The 16,135-nt window shown below is 41.9% G+C and overlaps 1 protein-coding gene across 3 annotated transcripts in view; it reads left to right on the top strand.

The window, feature by feature from the left end:
- Prickle2 (prickle planar cell polarity protein 2) overlaps window positions 1-16,135 on the top strand; it is a 327,604-nt gene that overhangs the window by 154,116 nt on the left and 157,353 nt on the right. Inside the window, exon 1 of one of the 3 annotated variants that reach the window (XM_013114214.3) lies at window positions 15,302-15,989. The exons of the other annotated variants lie outside the window; for them this stretch is intronic. The gene's annotated coding sequence lies outside the window, so the exon portion shown is untranslated. Of the gene's footprint in view, window positions 1-15,301; window positions 15,990-16,135 lie in introns of those variants that run through there. 3 annotated transcript variants of the gene reach the window in all.

Raw genomic sequence — 16,135 nt, 5'->3', positions numbered from 1 at the left:
TGAGTTTCTCAGTGTGCCATAATCATATGTATGCAATTAGCAAGTGTGTTTTCTAAGCTCCGTTATTTTTCGTAAGGTGGTTTTAGGCATTTATTCACCACCACCTACTTTTGTGTGTGTGTGTGTGTGTGTGTGTGTGTGTGTTTAATTTTTTACTCTATCTCACACTACTGACTGAGAATACAAAGTTCTAGTCTCATAATTCAGCAGTGACAGGTAAGAATAGATGTAAATTCCAGAAAGGCTCATAAAAATGGTCATATTAAAGAAAAGTAACGGCCAACAAGATGTATGATGGCAGTCATAAATAGAAGGAACTGAGCCAGTTGTTCTTTTCTTCAGGAGCCATAATTCTAGTTATACATCATTACCTGGTCACAGACAATCATTCTCAAAAGTAGTAATAGACCTTTTTGCCACATAAAGTGACAGACACATCGGTCATCAGAAGCAGACGTAAGTGATTTTCGTCAATTGATATTAAAATGTTTACTAGTCCATTCTGTTCTATGTTGATCTGCAGGTGGTAGGAATGTATTGTCAAGGCTTTTGGCAATTCTAGAAACCTGAGCCATGAAATCAAACATTTCTGTGTCATCCACACAGACAGACATCATCCAAATGTAAAAATAGCTATGTGCCAGTGCACACAGTAATATTGCACGATGAAAAGATGCACGCTCTGTCTGCCTGTGCCCACGCACACATTTGCTGACGAACACATTCTGTCCAGGTGGGGCCCTCCCCCATTTCTGGCCAAGATCCTCATTTGAGAAATGATTCCAGATGCTTTTAGGTGCTGACATCTGTCAGGGGAGGAGAGCTTCCTGCGCCTCACTGAGACTGGCGTTGAACGTCCCGTGAGTGTGAGTGCCCCTGCTGTGTTGCACATCCTTGCACAAGTGTCCTGGCATTTCTTCAGTGGGGGTACACTGGAATGCCACCTTGGAAACTGTTTTGGCATTTGTTAACCAAGGGAATTTGGCAGCAGAGACCAATGCTGTTAACCTGTGAGGGCGTGGGGTTTTTTTCTTGTACAAATGGCACCAATTCCTGTCAGGTAAGCAGGTTCCCCTAGGGAAAATGTTGGGGTGAGGGTAGTGGGTTCTTAAGTTCTTGACTCTTTCAAGCTCTAGGTCTTCAGTAGCAGACACGGATATGACGTGGAAGAGGGTGTATAAAAGGAAGTTTAGGGGTCAGTGCTCCCAGGAGCAGTGACCGAAAGTGAAGATCACAGGACAGAACTCCACCTGCCTCTGACAAACAGACATCTGTGTTTTCTCTCTCTCTCTCTCTCTCTTTCTCTCTCTTTGTGTGTGTGTGTGTGTGTGTGTGTGTGTGTGTGTGTGTGTGTGTGTGTGTGTGTTGGCTGTCGTTATCCTGGTGTTTCAAAGTTGGCAACTGGTCCAGGGAACACAACATAGCAGAAGGGTCCTGTGGACTGAGAGCATTCTGTTTCAAATGCCCCTTCAGCAACAGCTTCAGTGTCACTTGGGGTCTTGGTGGGAATTCAGACTCCTAGGCCCCACCCCTTCTTTGCTCATACATTTTAATAAGATTTTGAATAGTCACTTTCCATACCAAAAAAAACATTTGAATCATTGCTAGAAATTTTTGTTTTTCATTTTGTATTTTTGTTGCTATTGTCTTGTCACTGTTTGATGCAGAGATTTGTTGTATAGCCCAGGCTGGCCTTAAGCCTCATGATCCTGCTAGCTTGCCTCCTCCCTAAATCTTGTAATTACAGGTGTGTACCACGCCTAGTTCATTGTTGGAAAAGAACAATATCTTTGGAAAGCCTCCTTCTTTAAGACACCATTCTACCATGTTGTCACTCATGCATGCCTATTGATTGGTGAGCTCATGAAGAAAAAGGTATCTCCTGTCAGACATGCAATACCTCTTGACTTCTAACACTGTGACAGTAGCTGCTAAACAGGAGCATTTAATGAATGAACAAATGCAGTGAAATCTCTTCCCATAGGTTCTAATTAGACTTGACAGAGGAGGAAACCACAGCCACTGTACAATGTTTTATTAACTTGTCTGTTCTCTTGGCTTTGTCTTCCATTCTGCCTTATCTTTTGTTCACTTTGTATTCCTGGGACCTGTCCCTTGATCTGGTATACAGTAGTCATGCATTAACTGAAATAACTAGATAAATCAAAAGACTCTGTGGTGGCTCCTATGTCAAAGGCTCCTTTGCCATGATCTTTACTTATTCAAATAAGAGACTGTGGCTTGTGACTTTAAGGAAACTCCTAATCTATCTGTGACATATATATATGGCTTCCATACATATATGCATATGTGTGTATGTTTACATATAACTCACCAACAATACCGTGTGTTGTGATAGGGCTTTAGTGGCCTTTCAGAAGTATACAGTATTATCTGTCATGGTCAGGGAGGGTCACCTGCTCTTCCAGTGTTAACATTTACATCAATCACATTCCTTAATCAGCATAGCTCTAAAATAGCATATAGATAAGAAAGAATAAGGAAAATTGGACACCAGATGGGAGAATAATGTTTCCTGTACTGGTGCTTACCTTTTTTATAGTTTATGTACAAATTTTAGGTGTAGGAGGCAAAATCTTTTGATTCTAGTAAGAATACTTGTAAAAAAAAATGACAACTGGAATGTCTTTGCTTTTTGTGAGAGGTATATTGTTTCACTATGATCCTGCCCTGTGACTAGATGTTGGCGCCCCATGATCTTTATGCAGTATGTATGTTAGCACCGATGGCTTCTAAGAGAGTTTGCCCCATACAGCCGCATTATCCCGTATCTCAGTTTTGCATTTGTGCAAGTGCTGGGCTTTCCGTCCTTGTCTTGTTTGATTGCAGCTTTAAAAAAATCTTGCTTTATGTCTAGCACAGCCATTCTGAGCATTTAAGTTTAGTTTTGAAAAATATGGTAGAACTTTTACTATAGATGAGAATTAGATAAATAAGAATTCTATTTTAGGCCCCAAAGAGCTATGAAACTGGCTTCTGTAAATATGCTACATAAGTTACCATTTTTGTTCATTGTGAACAACTGAAGGAATAATTGTCACTTCTGAGAATTATAATTAGTGTGGGTATTCGATTATAGTGAATTTAAAGGCTTGTATACCTTTTGTTAATAACGAGGATGTTGAACTATGCTGTTAAGTTTAGTCATCTGATGTTTTTCAAGCAGGGTAGACATTTAATAATGCGGGCATAATTAAAGGGCAGTCATAAAAGATGCACTTTAGATTGTTAATAGTTACATTGAAAAACTAAAGATGATGTTAGAAGGAGAGAATGACTTTTACTTTGTGTACAATGTATTTGGAATTTTAAAAGCTTGTGCTGCTTTTGTGGTTTAATTGAAGTGAACTATATGATAAAAAGAGGAATTTCATAACCCCCTTTTTAACTTAATAAACTCCATCTGAAGATTATTTTACCTTATATTTTCAAAGTTCATTCTAAAACTGATATGTAATCACATTTTTAAATGGAATTTGGTGTGTGGATGGTTGTAATATTTTTATCTGCTTTTGGTGTGGTATTTTTATGAGATTTCTTTAGGGGAGGGAAATAGTATTTTGTGGACTTGGTAATTGAAATATCTATTTATATCATATAAGATTTTCTTAACTTCATGGAAAATGAAAGTGTGTGTGTGTGTGTGTGTGTGTGTGTGCGCGCGCGCGCGCGCACCCGTGGGTGTTTGAGTGTGTTCCAGTGTGCCGTAGAGCACATGTGGGTATAACAGGGTAACCTTGGCTACCAGTTCCTTGAGGCAGGATCTCCTGGTTCTCCACCCCTGTGTGTGCTGGGCTAGCTGGCTTGTGAGCTTCCGGAGGATTCTTCCGTTGCCACCTCCCATGTGGTTCTTAGAACACTGAACTTAGACACAGGCACTAGCTTTCCCTGCTTTCCATATGTTCCGTTGATTCCACCTAAGGTCCTCACATACTTGCATGACACACGCTTTAGCCACTGAGCAGTTTCCTCACTCCTCAAAATAAATGTTCTTTATTTTAAGACAAAAGTAAATGTAGCTGAGAGTCGGTGTGGTCTAGTTTAAAATCAGAACTCTAGAACAGGGACTGCCTGGGCTCAAAGTCTGTTACGTTGTAACTATGTGACATTGGGCAACATCACCAGATCTCTGTGTAAGTTCCCCTATTTATGTACTAAGTAACCACATTAGTCCCAAAGAACTGCTGTGTAAGAATAAATAGGTTAACTATGTAAAATTCTTTGAAGGATATCTGACACAGTGTAAATACTGGATCAATTAGCTGATGCTGCACCCTGGAATTTGGAGGATGGTTTTGATTGAACAGCCCTGGGCTGAAAGAAACGGATAGTCAAGGGTGGTTTTGCTCGTTTGTGCTATGTGATGTAGTCACAGCATTAGCCTCAGCACCAAACAGCAAAGCTCAAATGCAGAATGCCTTCTCAAGCCTTTGTTGCTGTCTCATTTGCCAACATCCCATTGGTCAGAACAAGTCATATAGTCAAATTCAGTCACCGTGAGAAGGGACTACTGAGGAACTTAAGAACAAGAAAGGGACCTGTGGAAAGTGTTTTGCAGACCTTTTCCGTCAAACCCTATACAAGCATTAGCCACTATTGCTATTGTCATTATTATTGTTATCATCTTACTAAACATAAAGCCGCTGAAATTAACTGCTCTTGAATATGCCTTTGGTTAGTCATTAGTGTTGCTGTTTCCAAATATTGTGGGAGCCTCAAAAATTAATACTTGCAACAAGAGAGTTTTTAAGAGGAGCTTATTCTGCAGAGCTGAAATTATTATTTTTGTTACAAACTGTAGCTGTCCCTGTTGGTCTCCCTGGGAGCATTTTGCAGGCTATAAAATACAGCGATTACTATGCAAGTATAAAATGCAAGTATAAAATGGCTTTGACCTACTTGTTAAAATGCAGTGTGTATTAAAATAAAGACTGTGATCTTAAAGCTAAATGAACTCAGAATAAAAACAGAATGGCAAGTCCACAGTGCTAGGAGATGGTCACCCGAAAGGAAGGTATTGGATATAGAGGTGCACATTGCTTTAGCTCCCCCCATTTTCTCCCTGAAGCTATGCCCTCCGGGGAATGACACCAGGTCTCAGCAGTCCCCACCCTAACTTGCAGAGTCACCACTTGAAGAGGTGCTGTGACACTTTCCACATAATGCTATGCTTACTCTTTCAATCCACTCCTAGTTTCTTATCATAACAACACCATGAAGCAGAACTCATTATTTTCCTTTCATCAGCTAGGAAACTGAGTCTCAGACAGATTAAAGATCCGCCCCAGGCACGGAAGTTCTTCCTTCAAAGCCTTAGCTCAGTGAAGACACAGGACAAGGCATCTGAGACTTCAAAGAAGAAATTGACCACAATTTCATGAGTTGATTTGGTTCCCTAGATTCCATTCATTAAAAAGTTTCATTGCCTTTGTAAATTTGACATTCCTTTATGCAAGAAATATTTATTGGATACTTCCTGCATGCCAGGAAGCATGCTGGCAGTTGTGCTGTTCCATAGATGGGGCTCAATGGGTTTCGTGGAGTGAAGGAAGATTCCCTAGATGGCCCAGATGAGAGGTGGAGGGTGAGCAGGCATTACATAGGAGACTGTTGGTTTCAGGTAGCTGTAATAGGAAGGGAAACAACACAGGTGACCTGAACAAAGGACAGCTTAGCACACATGTGGAGATTGGGAGCTGGGGACATTGAGAGCCAGAAAAGGTTTTGAGTAAGTACTGATATATTCACATGGGCCTCTTAGTGTGATCGCTATAGCTACAGTGTATATGATTGGATTGGGATTGGCTGAAGGGAGAAGAGACAAGACTTCCTGTGAGAATCCTGTTAGATGGGCTGGTGCTGAAGTCCAAAAAAGAGGTGGGTGTGCTTGGAACTGAACACAGCAGCAGGGACTGAGAAATAATCAGTACTTGGGGCATTGTGAAGCTATTCAGCCGTGGAGAGGAGTAAAAGGACTTGAAAATGGTGTCTGGTGTCTGTCTGCCTAGGGAGTCTGGGTAAATGCCTCCACTGAGGAAGGAAGCGTGTGTCGACTTTGAGCGGGAAGATTAAACTTGAGTCTGTAAGATTTAAGAGTGGGCACATTCATCAGGTCATTTGGTCACGTGCTAGTGAAACTTAGGGCAACTTTTTGGGCTGCAAACAAGCTCTGAGGTCAGCCATGCCCTCTCCATCCTTCTCCCCTCCTCGTCCATTTCATTTTGCTTATTGCCCTCCTGCAACACTGCAGAAACTAAAAAGTCAGTACAGAAAGAATTTCTATGTTTAATTTATGGAAAAGACTTGCAGGTAGAACAGTGCCTGACAAAGGGTGAAAGATGCCTTGGAGCCAGTGTGGTGGCATTCACATTAATAGCAGCACTAGGGAGGCAGAGGCAGGTGGATCTCTGAGTTCAAAGCTAGCCTGGTCTACAGAGTGGTCTACAGAACAGCCAGAGCTACACAGAGAAACCTTGTCTTAAAAATGAGAGACAAAGAGATATATGTCTTAGAGAAGAGGGAGAATGCAGTTGACCTTGCAAAGGAGAGGAGCTGAGAGGAGAAGAGGCCCCAGACAGACTTGAGAAAGAACAGACCTAGGAGTCTGCCACAGAGGAAATGGACTGGTGCCTCTCCTGTCTGCTCTGGGGGCATCTTCAGAGGGAGCCACTGTGTGAGCGAATGGCAGAGCATTTAGAACGAACGTCCAAGAATGCAGGCAGAACAGCCCTGGAAATGGGATCATTTCTGAAAGTGACCGGCAGGAGAGGCTTGAGTGTGCATTTCTTTTCCTTCCTCTCCCTACCCCTGCCCGTCCCCTCTGCTTCCTCTTTTACATCTTCCCCCTTCTCTGTTCTTTCACATTACCTGAAATTAAAAGTAATTTTTACCCAAAGGCAAGTTGGCTGTAAGCATAGGTGAAGACAGATGACTCGGTCCTTTGAGTTTTACATGAAGCAAAAGATTTTTTTTTCTTTTCAGGCCATTGGATTGGTCAGGGCTTCCTTCCAGGGAAAGTGTGTTGGGAAATATTCAGGGGTTTGTTCCAGGGCCTGCTGGTAAGTGCTGTGATCATTAGTGTCCTCTGCTGTGGACCTGGACATGACTCTTGTCATAGATGACAGGTATTCACCACTTTATTCAAGAGAACCAATTACTCTGAGACAGTTATCCAGAATCCCCCGCTCCCATGCACGTGAAATATATTCTCTAAATGTGAATTCTGCTTCCCAAGCCTCTGGTCTTCCTCTTGGCAGCTTGTGGCCCTCCTGATGGTCTCACTGGCATAAACTGCTAGGGACTTAAATCACCAGGGTGGAGGTGATTTTTTTCTTACAGCCTGATAATTTTCATGCCTAAGAAAGTTGTCCCTCCATAGCTTATAAATTCACGCTATCAGTGTTGCTCACAATCATTTTTTGATAAAATTTTGAGACATAACCCTCAACATTATAATTACCTAAGTCATATTAATGGATACGTGATAATTACAGAATTGAAAGAAACTGCTCATAGACTGGCTAGTAAATTCAGGAGCATTAATTCTAGACTCAGTCCTAGGAAGAACCTTAAAGGCAAAAGGCTTCATACTAGAAATAGTGTTGTTTAACAATGTGTACTGTTACTAATAGTTTTCAATTCCGTGATACAGGATTCTGCTTTGTTTGCTTCATCTCTGACACTTACTTTGTTGTATAGCCATGGTCTCTCTCTCCCCACCCTTACTAACTATGCCAAACAAGTCTCAGGTGTCGTGTTACTTTAGCCTTTTGTGTCTCTAAATGTTTCTTTGAAAAGTTAGAATGCTTTCTAACAGAGTTACATCTCACCTAACAACAACTAGTTTGGTCAGAGATCTGAACCCATATCCCATAAGCAGTAGTCAATTGACCTAAACTGATAGAAGACAAAACTCAGGTTGTGAACAGTGCTGAATAGAGATGAGTTGAACATGCACACTAGGCTCATAACTGGGAGAGTGATGGCTGCCGGTTCTAATCATGGAAGAGCTAAATGAAGGACCCAGCTGTCCTGGAATGGACTGAGCAGCCTTAGGAATGTTTGGCCTGGAGGATAAAGTGAGTTCACTATAGGGAGTTTCAGTTCATTTTATGGGTGCTGTTATGAAGTGCCTGCTGTGTTAAGTACTAGAAATACTGAGTGTCATCTCTTTCCCTCAAGAAGTTTCCATTGTGTAGTGCAATTTCCCCAAGTGTGAGGTGGTAAGGGTGGGTGGTACAGTACCAATCCATTCATCAAATGACATCAGTATACATTGCTCAAGGAACATGCTTTGGGACTTCTAAATCTTGTAATTATCGCAAAGAGTAACTTCACTGGAGACTAGGATTCCTTTGAATTCGGAAAGAGCAACTTCACAGCCTTTGTCAATCTTTGGGTCCTAATTCACTATTTGGTGCTTTTAAACATTTGTTTACATCTTCATCATTTTTTAAAGATCTCACTAAAATATTCAATACAGGAAAAATGAAAGCAAAGTGATAACTGGAAATGGTTCGGTTTTTTAAGTGTTTGTTTATTTATATTTCATAGAGCAAAATTCACTCATAGACTTACAATTCCATTAGCTTTGACAAATGTAACTGTCCTTACAATCAGCGTGTAAATCCCCCCCAAAATTTTCATGTTACTTAATATCACCTCTTAGACTCAGCTCTTGGCAACTGCTGATCTGCATTTTTTGGAGTATCATATAATAGAACCATCTAGAATGTAACTTTCTGCCTCTGTCTGCTTTAGCTTTGCATGATGTATTTGAAATTTACTTTTTGGTTGCATCTGAATTACTGGGTAGTAAGCAGTCTAATATCTGTATTATCACAATATATTATAAATGATTTAAGGTAGATATAATATATGCATCATGAACATGGTACTTAGTGATATCACATTTTGAGGAAATTATGCAAACGTGTTGGGGTGGATCTAGTCTTAAGCAATGTATGGACCGAAGAGTTGTTTACCATAGGCCATCTTTAAAAAAGCATTTTATTGATTTAGTGTGTGTGTGAGAGAGAGAGAGAGAGAGAGAGAGAGAGAGAGAGAGAGAGAGAGAGAGAGAGATCATATGGCACATGTGGCACAGGTACAGGCTGAGGTCAGAAGACAACTTGTGGGAGTTTCTGGGGATCAAACTGAGGTTGTCAGGCAAATACCTCTACCTATGTGGCCATCTTACTGGCTGGCATGGGCTATCTATTAATATATCTACATCACCGTGGATCCTATCAACATGTAAATATGTTCCACTCATGTCATATTAAACCAGAACACAGCATTTGAAGTGTTGAGTGGAACTCCAAGTTTCCAAAGACATTCTTTTCCCATTCTCTCATTCCTTTTCATCCATTTCCTCCCTGCCTTCCTTTATCCTTACCTTCCTCTGCATGCTCTTTTGCTCTTAGCTCTCTCTGCTCCCCCGCCCCATATTCCATTGGCGTTTATGTAACTGAATTAATTAGACCGGTTTCTCAAGGAGCTAGTTTTCCATAAAGTTCATTTTGCAGTTGGCATGACAGAAGAGCTGGCATATTAATCAAATGCTACAGTTTGTTCTTAGTATCTGAATCAGCCTGGGGTCGGGCTCACTGCTTATCTGTTGTCATTTGTACCACTCTGTCCCTTGCAGCAGTGAACCTGCCTTCTTTGTGGTTGACTGGGTGATGGCTGTGAGTATTGATTGAGAGTGGAATGGCTTAACAGGGAGGGACAGGCCCTATCTCTATAGATAGTGTTACAGAGCCCTAAGGATATAAAGTGTCTGTATGAAAATAAACAATAGCTTTTCTTTTCCTTGTTTGGCCGATAATATCTATAGTATTTAATGGAATAACGTGATGAAAATCTTTATTCTCTCTTAAATATCATGTTATTTTCTGTTTTGTGTATTCATTTTGTGTTTCTGAAATATGTTCACTTAATAGGCTTTCCTTCTCCCCAATGCATTTTAAATTCTCAAACATACTCAGATTGTATTACTTAATTGTGTGTGTGTGTGTGTGTGTGTGTGTGTGTGCGTGCGTGTCTGTGTCTGTGTGTCTGTGTGTGTAGGAGGAGGAGGAGGTGGAGGAGGAGGAGGAGGAAATGTACTGTGTAGCTCCTGGGGGGATCAGGATTGGTAGTTTTACCTGTAGTCAGTTTGTCACAGAGCATAAAGTCTGATGAAGGATTTGAGTTCATATCTTAAAGATCCATCAGAAAATTCCAAGCTATATATTTCTCTCTGTGTGGCTGCACAAATTTAGATACACGGGATTGAGATGAAGTAGGTTAATTTTATTGGGGAGAAATCACTTACATGAGAAACCAATAACCCAGGATCCACCCTCCAAGCATCTGAACTCAGCTGCCCTCTGAGAGCCGAATGGAACCCAGAGAGAACGCAAGCCTGTTCTTCTCCTCAGACCTAAATTCCACATGCTCACATACGTACCTACACCCAAATGGTTGTGGTCAGCACTACCGTTACCTAGTAAGATCTCTCACTACATCTCTGTGTGTCTCCATCTCTCTCTCTCTCTCTCTCTCTCTCTCTCTCTCTCTCTCTCTCTCTGTGTGTGTGTGTGTGTGTGTGTGTGTGTGTGTGTGTGTGTGTATCACACACACATATTTTAGATATGGAAGTTCTTGGTTGTCTCTGCTAGGAAGAAAAATCAGTTCTGTTTTCTCATCTGAGGGTGTGATGATTGAACTATCTATTGGGGTGTTGTTAGAGGGGTTGTGTAACTTCTTATCCAGTAACACGACAGACATCACTAATCAATCACAGTGTTCTTCTGTGGCAGAATACACTCTCCAACTTCTTTAAATTAGAATTCCAAGAAGTCACTACTGGTCAATCAGCATTGTTACCTAGGAGATGAAATCTGATTGTTTCAATTCTAAAAATAGCTGGGATGGTTTACAAAAGTTGGAGAGCCATCGAGTACAGAAAGAATGCAGGAGAGTGTAGCTAAATTAAAGTGAAGATCTTGAATTTCAGTTATATTCTCTGATGGTAGGCACCATGTTTGTTCATACTACGTGTTTTACCCATCCTCTCAAGTAAATCCTTTCTCATGATAGACATTGCATCATGATAGACATTGCAACATTATATGTGTATCCATTAGATGCTCCATGAAGGAATGAATGGAAGGGCATGTCCTTGCCAATCTTGGCTCTCTCTGTAAGACTTCAGAGTTCAGTGCCTCTTCTGAAGAGCAGACCCAAACTTGCTGCTTTGACTGTCATCAACATTAATTCAGTGCATTCCTCCAGGTTGACTAGATGGCTTTATGTTCTTACCTGACAAGCAACATGGCACTGTTGGCTACACTTGAGAGTTTCTTTTCCACCCTTTATCCTTCTTGTTCAAGAACTACCAGGACTAATACCATGGAAGACGTATTGACTCCTTCCCTGACTTGATTCTGAACACTGCCCCTTTGATCAGTAGTTGGAAATTAGAAGATTTAATGACATAGAGACTTATGTTACTCGTTCAGCTTCAGACAAATCAGAAAATCACTTCCTTGAAATCAAACATACACAGACCTTGCTAATCATTTTCAGGAGTAGTTTATAGTTCTTTTAGAGGAAGGGGTCTGAATATTGATGCTGTGATAACCTTGCTTCTGGAAGATTGCTAGTAGGTAAGCATTTTCTACTTCTTCACATAGTTTTGTGAAAATAGACTGAAACCTCCATCCTTGATAGCCGCTAGGGAAAAATATCTATTTGCAAACAGAAAACATTTTCTTTTCTATCCAGGCATTGGGGTTTATGTAATAATAATAAGTGTCCACTTAATAAAAATAAGTTGTATAGGCCAGGCTCAACGCTTTGTATGTAGTCTCCTAAATTTCCCAATAACCCGAGAGTAGTCCTATGCCTTCCATTTTGAAGGTAAGTGGAGCTTAGAGAAGTTCTGTGACTCAGCAAAACTCAGAAAATAGTAAATGGCTGCATTGGGGCCCCAAGCCAGGCCTAACAATGAAGTGTTCCCCAAAGAAAGCAGTTTGGCATTTCCCCTTAGAAGCCCCACAGAGCTGCCTTTTCTTGCAAGGTTTATGGAGAAGCTATGCTTCATCTGCCTAGCTTCTCTTTTGCTCTTGCGCTCTGAGTGGACCACTGGTGAGTAAGGTTTTCAGTGGCTCTTTGCTTTCTTTCTCTGTGTCCTTCTGATGTTGTTATTTAGTGGCTGAATGTATTCCTCTTTCCTAGAATATCTCTGCCACAGTGCCCTGGTACCTGGATGCCATATATGAAGTGCAGGTCCAAGAATCTGCTGTCATTTGGTATTCATTATATTTGCAGATGAAAGAGCAGGGAAATGCCTTCCAGCTCCAGGCGGGGAGAACTGCCCACCTCCTGACTGCTAAGCCCCTTCACTAACCTCTGACGCTGCCTTATAAAACAGTTTCATTTTTCCTCCCTTCAGTTTTTTTAAATTTACTGTAGTTATATGAATAATAGATATGAATGTTTATTTCAGATACATCCTGATTCTTGAATGTGATGATTTGTGAGTTTTATAAATGCCTGAAAATTCTTAGCCATTATGTCTTCAGTTCTCATTTCTCCCTAGTTCCTTATATTCTTTTTATCAGATAGTCTGTGAACTGACATGTGGCTTTGTTAGGTCCTTGAATGCTGTGGGGTTTTCCAGTAGGAACTACTGCTTTCCTCATCTGCAAATAGCCTGGGTTTGAGAATCAGATCCCTAAGGGCATTTAAAATTTTTTGCTTATGTGGGGCTTTCTTGGCATTTCATGAACAAAACTAGATTTGATGTTAGTTTTCCTTCAGAAATCCCTGATTCAGCCTTTCATTTTTCACACTTCAAATTCCCAAATGCCATGGGCCTCGGGCTCCTAATTCTGGGGTAAGTTTTCTCCTTTCACCAAGAATCCATGTGGAGACATGGACTAGCCTGGTTAATAGTCTCCTCGTATCTGAAGTCATTGCAGGTGAAGCCCTTAGTGAGTTTTCCTGGAAGGCCTTGTCATCCACCTCCTGTGTGCATTCAAATCCAGGCCTGTCTTGGTTGCTTTTTTGTTTTCTGTGATAAGGTGCCCTGGGAGGTGCGAGAAGCAACTTCAGGGGATAGGGTTTGTTTTAGTTTATAGTTTGAGTACCCAGTTCATGATGATGGACAGATCTGTAGTGTCCTGATGCCAGGAGATGGTCACAGCATCAGAAAGCAGAGACTGGTGACAATTGGTGCTCAGCTAGCTCTACCAGGCTTTTTTGGACCACCAGCCCCCAAGTCATGACATGGAGACTTATTATTAATTATGAAAGCTTGGCCTTAGCTTAGGCTTGTTTCTAACTAGCTCTTATAAGTCAAATTAATCCAATTCTATTGATCTATGTGCTGTCATGTGGCTTTTGCCTCTCCTCCTGCATGTTTTGATTCCTCTGCATCTGGCTGGCAACTCTACCTTTCTTCTCCCCAGAGTCCTCTTTGTCCCCAAAGTCCCACCTAACCTCTTCCTGCCTAGCTATTGGCCGTTCAGCTCTTTATTAAACCAATCACAGCAACACATCTTCACACAGTGTAAAGGAATATTCTGCAACAGCCAGCTTTCTCCTCTTTATGCTCTCTAGGATTTACACCCATGGATAGACCCACCCTATTGAAGATGGGTCTTCTTACGCTAATCTACTCAAGACATTCCCTCACAGAGAAGGACAAAAATCCAATAGTCTAGACAGTTCTTCACAGATATGCCCAGAAGCTAATCTCCTAGTCTCTTAGTCTGTTCTAGGTACTGTAAAGTTGATATTGATCATCTCAGCCCACAAAGATCCAAGACAAACCTTATCGGAGTGGACAGTCACACCTCCATTTACTGCATAGCAGCAGGCTGAGTTGACATGTTTCTCACTTCTTTATGGTTATTTCACCACATGTCCTTATTATAAATTAGTTAAGAATTTAAAATAATTTTTGTTATCTAGTTGACAGGGGTGTCCTATCCATTGCCCAGGGTTGCATGCACCCCAGGAAAGCTATGGTTGGACCCAACCCAAAGTCATAAATGTGTCAAAGAGATGAGAATTTCTGGGGGAGGGAAGCTTTGTAATTTGATTGTTAGGTTCTTGAGCATGACTTTTGTAGGTGACAATGTTGTGTCACAGTGTCAAAAGGCTGGACATACCTGTAACGTCTAGATATTTAAAGGTCAGATTTTTCCAGCTGTTGTTCTTGTCATTTAACACAAGAATATATATTAAAATATTAATATTCTCTCCATCTGGAATCCATTCAGCCTTTGAACCACTTTGTTAAAAATACTGGTTTTTTGCCATTTTCCTAAGCATATTTCTAGGGTCATTTTGGGCATATGTAATATGCATCTACCTGTATAAAACATGAAGATTCGCTTATGCCAGAAAGTATACATTTCACTCTCAGAACTATATACCTAGCAGTTCATTTGAAGTTCACTTCACATTGATGCTTTTAGGTATGCTTCACTTTTTCTCATAGCTATATAGTATCCCAATATATGGATGTACTATGATTTATATACCAAGTTCTCCATTGTGTAATAATTATTTTCAGTTACCTTCATATTATAGCAAATTCATCTATTCCCGTGCCTTGCCTTGTTCACCATTTACTGTAATTCCCTTTATTTATCTATCTGTTTTTCATTCCTCTGTTCCGCATTATTCCACTGTACTGAGAGTTCCTTTAGGTGGAGAACTGCATCTGTCATTGGTCACCCCGAGACCTGGCACAGGTGGCCTGCCAGCAGTTGTTCCTTATTTCCTTTTCATCTTAAGATTAATTATTTTCTAGGAATTAAAACCAGAAGTCAGACCCAGACACCCCCCCCCCACACACACACCAGTCTCTATTTAAGCCGAGCCGTAAGGGCAGCGCTTGCCCCTAGAGTCATCTGTCTGTGCATCCCTCTGTCGCTGTGTGGTGAATTACTCTCCACTCCCAGAAGTACAGAAAGTGACTATGCATTGCTGAGAGGAAACATGGGCCCAAGTTAACTGGGAGAGACACCTGGTCTTGTGACTACTGCTTCTTAATTAACAGTTGCACCAGCAGGCCCACTACAGGCATGCTTCACTCTTATTCCTTGAATAAGTCAAGCCTGCTCATTTAGTCAGGCAATCAACCAACGTTGCCTGGAAGCTCACTATGTTACAAACAGGGAGTGAGTGAGTGAGACATCTTGTTTAAGGAATTAAAACTTCTACCCTGGTGCAACGCCGTGGACCGGTTAAGCAAAAAAAAAAAAAAAAAAAAAAAAAAGTTAAAGTGTATAGTGGCAGACTGGACAGTTTTGGGGAGTACACCGCTTCCCCAAAGGAAGGCCTTCAGCATCCTTCAGCATGCCCAGTGTACCCATGGGCCCGGAAGGACCCCAGTTCCTTGTGGAGGTAGTCAGGAGAAGTGAGGAACCTGGTCCAGTGTGCCTGCCCCATTTCCTTCTTGCTTGCTCTGTCTGCTACCAACAGCTCCTATGCACACTGGGCTCTCGAGCCCTTGTCCTGCTTCAATGAGGTGTTTGAGTGCTCATGGGCCCTTTCTAATTTTAAAGCAGTAACTCTCTAGATTGAAAAATCTCAATTTGGGAACAGACCTACGATTGGCCCGCGGCTGGGAAGTTTCACCAATGAGCGCCTGTCGGAGGTGGGGCAGTGTCCCTTTAAGCAGCCCACAAGCAGTCTGGAGAGCTTGGAGCTTCTCTCCCAGGCGCTGAAATTTTCCAGGACTCAGGGCTGCTCCAGGAGCAGCTCCTGCCCCGGGAATGTCCCCACTTTCGCCAGAAATCCCTGCAGGGCCCTTTCAGGCTCTGCACCCTTGGCGGCCAATATCCCGCGGGGACCCTTAGCCACTGCTCCTGTCGCTGGTCCCCAGCGGTTCTCCAGCCTCCCTGCAGTTTCCCAGGGGCGGAGTCGCGGTGACCAAGCAAGCGGACCAAGGGAGACTGAGCCAGGTAAGTGGACCCCACCCAGCACAGGGGAGTAAGGATGCATGGGCTGAGGCTCTAGACCCAGAGCCCTCCCCTGGACAGAAAGGCGCCTGGCAATGGGGATGTGGTGGAGGGAAGAGGAGACATACCCTGGCACCCAAGAAGCTAAG

The sequence above is a fragment of the Mesocricetus auratus genome, unplaced genomic scaffold (assembly GCF_017639785.1).
Source record: "Mesocricetus auratus isolate SY011 unplaced genomic scaffold, BCM_Maur_2.0 Super-Scaffold_100676, whole genome shotgun sequence".
In the NCBI taxonomy this organism is placed as follows: Eukaryota; Metazoa; Chordata; class Mammalia; order Rodentia; family Cricetidae; genus Mesocricetus; species Mesocricetus auratus.
Note: the sequence above shows the minus strand (reverse complement) of the source record. Positions and strands in the feature narration are given on the sequence as shown.